At 38.0% G+C, this 3,387-nt stretch overlaps 1 non-coding gene across 1 annotated transcript; it reads right to left on the bottom strand.

Annotated features, from left to right (window-relative positions):
* Positions 1–1,383: 1,383 nt before the first annotated feature.
* Positions 1,384–1,490, bottom strand: LOC131238111 (small nucleolar RNA R71). The gene has a single exon (XR_009167526.1). It is a non-coding gene; the product is annotated as a small nucleolar RNA R71 (small nucleolar RNA).
* Between the last annotated feature and the right edge of the window lie 1,897 nt (positions 1,491–3,387).

The following is a 3,387-nucleotide window of genomic DNA, read 5'->3' as shown; positions in this document are numbered from 1 at the left end:
CCCTGTTCTTAATTTATTATTTTTTTTTCCATAAAATTGTGCTTAGTAATTCATTCCATTATTTGTTGGATTAGTTAAGGAGAATCGTAGATTTGAATTGTGACGACCAGTCCTCGTGGGAACGATCTCGTAATACGTACCGTATCTGCATCTGATTCGTATACTTGCGAGTTTAAATATCATTTAAATCGTGTTGGTTTAAAGAAAACATCAAGTTTTTGGCGCCGTTGCTGGGGACTGTTTCGTTCCAAATTGAATTTGGGTTTTTACTAACTTTAGGTTAAATTTTTTTAGAAACTAACCTATTTCCTGTTTTGTAGGGACCTGACATAAACTACTAATTTGGTAATCTCTTTCCAAATTTTCTATTTTTTTTTTCCAATTTCTATTTTTAGAATTAAGGTTTTATTTTTTTATTTTTATTTTTATTTTTTTAGAAAGTTTCTATTTCTAAGCTATTTTATTTTTTCCTATTTTCTAATTCTAGATTCTGATTCTTCTTTCAAGTAACTTTCTATTTTCTAGTTTAAGTTTTATTATTGTTAGAAGAGTCTTTAGGTTTTATTTTTTTTAGAAAGTTTCTCTCTTATTTTCTAATTTCCTATTTTTTAGAAATTTTCCCTTGCTTAGGATTTTTTTTCTAGCATTATTTTAGTAAATTTAATTTATTTTTGTTTTCTTTTTGTTTACAGGAATTGAGGAAGGAAGCTGCTAAATAACATTGTCTTCAAAAGGAGGAGCTCCCTATTCTTCATACATCAATCATCTCCTTTTCCGGGTTCTTTCTTCCCATTCTTATTTATATAGTTTTAACTTGTTTTGGAATCTCATAGTTTCTAGGTCTAGTTTTATTTCTCTTAGGTTGCTTCTTAGTTTAGTTTTCTTTCTTACATTGCAATAACATAGTTTATGCTAGGACGTAGATCCTTGAATATAGAACTAGCACCGTTTGATCCTGAGATTGAAAGAACAATTCGTGAAAGATTGAGAAATAATCCTGTTGAAATGGCGAATGAGACTGAAGTTAAAGCTCTCAAAGATTATTCAGCTCCTGTCCAATTTAATGCGCCTTCATGCATAGTGTTGCCAACCACTACGGCAGCACACTTTGAACTTAAACCTGGAGTCATATAATTGTTGCCATCCTTTTATGGATTGGACAAGGAGGACCCATATCATCATGTGAAAGAATTCTTAAACATTTGCTCCACCTTTAAGTTCCAAAACTTCTCAGACGATTCGATCCGCCTACGCCTGTTTCCTTTTTCTTTGAAGGATAAGGCGAAAGCATGGTTGAATTCTCTAGAAGTTGGATCTATCACTACATGGGACCAACTGTCTAAGAAGTTCTTAAACAAGTTCTTCCCCGTTCACAAAACTAATGCCCTCCGTAGAGAAATTACTAACTTCACACAAAAAGAGGGCGAGCACTTTCATGAATGTTGGGAAAGATGGAAGGACTTGCTTCTTAAATGTCCTCACCATGGTTTTGAGAAGTGGCAACAAGTTCAATACTTCTATGACGGTCTGACACCACAGAACCGTCGCATGGTTGATGCCACTAGTGGAGGGTCATTCATGACCAAAAGTGATGTCAAAGCGTGGAACTTCTTTGAAACCTTGTGCGAAAATTCTCAGCAATGAGATTATTCAAATAGAGGTGACAGAAGTCCCCAACCACAAAAGAGAGGTGGTATATATGAGATAGGAGTCATACCAGAGCTGAGCGCCAAGCTTGATAACCTGACAAAGAAAGTTGATGCTCTGGTATTAAATAATGGACCACCACAAACAACTCAAGTCGAGGCATATGCCACATGTTCTAGTCCTGCCCACCCTATGCAGTCTTGTCCATCTGGTGCAACATTCCCAGAACTTCTCTCTGAACAAGTTCATGCTATGAACACTTTTCAAAAATCTGGGAATGATCCTTACTCAAACACCTATAATCCAGGGTGGGCTAGACATCCAAATTTCTCTTGGGCAAAAGGACCACAACAAGGAGGACCATCTGGAAATCCTCCTATGTAACCGCACCTCCAAGTTGGCAGTTAACAACCTCAACAGTTTCCACAATATCAACAATTGCCTACACAATCAAGGAAACCATCTCTTGAGGATACACTCCATCTTTTCATGCGGAGTTCTCTCCAATTCCAAAAAGACACCCAACAAACCTTATTGGCCAACCAGGAAAGCTTACATGCAAATGCACAATCCATTGCCAAGTGAAGTACAATTAGGTCAACTAGCCCACATTGAGTGAGAGAGAGAAGGGTAAGCTCCTAGCCAACCCGAGGCTAATCTAAAGGGACAGATGAGATTGGCTCTAATTCCAACCAAGGGTAATATCATGAACAAAGGCCAAATCGATCACTACCCTTAGGTTAGGCAAGCAGATTGATAACAAATAGAGATGCTGGGGATGAATCAAATTCTAAAACAGAAGATCAAGATGAAGCAGAGAGCCATACCAATGCATCCAAAGTCCAAAAGCTCTCTGACTCTCCAAGAGCCACTAATGTGCCACCTTATGTGCCCAAAGCACCCTTTCCTCAACGTCTGGCACCAATAAAGAAAAGAAATAACTTTGATGAAATCTTGGATGTGTTTCAAAAAGTGCAAGTCAACATCCCGTTGCTTGATGCTATCAAGCAAGTCCCTGCTTACACTAAGTTTCTTAAAGATTTATGCACTCAAAAGCGTAAGCAGAATGTTCATAAGAAAGTCTTCCTTGCAGAGCAGCTCAGCTCCATGATTCAACATAACACCCCTCCTAAATTTAGGGATCCAGGAGCTCCCACCATTTCTTGCGGCATAGGAGATCATAAGATTGGGAAGGCATTACTTGATTTAGGGGCGAGTGTCAATTTGTTACCATATTCAGTTTATGAGCAGCTAGGACTTGGTGAGTTGAAACCGACTAAGGTAACATTACAACTAGCCGATAGATCTGTCAAGGTGCCCCGGGGTGTTATTGAAGATGTGTTAATCCAGGTTGATAAATTTTATTTTCCAGTGGATTTCATAGTTATAGATACTCAGCCTGTCCAGAATCTTCATAGTCAGATCCCAGTCATTTTGGGTCGTCCATTTTTGGCCACATCTAATGCTATTATCAATTGCAGGAATGGAGTTATGAAATTGTCCTTTGGTAACATGAATATTAAACTCAATGTTTTTAATGCAGGACAACAACCCTCAGATTTGGATGACATATTTGAAGTGGACATGATCGAGAGCCTTGTGCAGGACTCCTTCCGTACATCTTTTGAAGATCCTCTTGATAAATGCTTAGCACAATCGGGCATGGATTTTGACATTGATAGTCCCATCCATGAAGTCAATGCATTGCTCGACTCTACTCCTATATTGGAGACTGAAAAA

This window comes from Magnolia sinica, chromosome 2 (genome assembly GCF_029962835.1).
Source record: "Magnolia sinica isolate HGM2019 chromosome 2, MsV1, whole genome shotgun sequence".
In the NCBI taxonomy this organism is placed as follows: Eukaryota; Viridiplantae; Streptophyta; class Magnoliopsida; order Magnoliales; family Magnoliaceae; genus Magnolia; species Magnolia sinica.
This window is presented reverse-complemented; position numbering and strand designations above follow the sequence as displayed.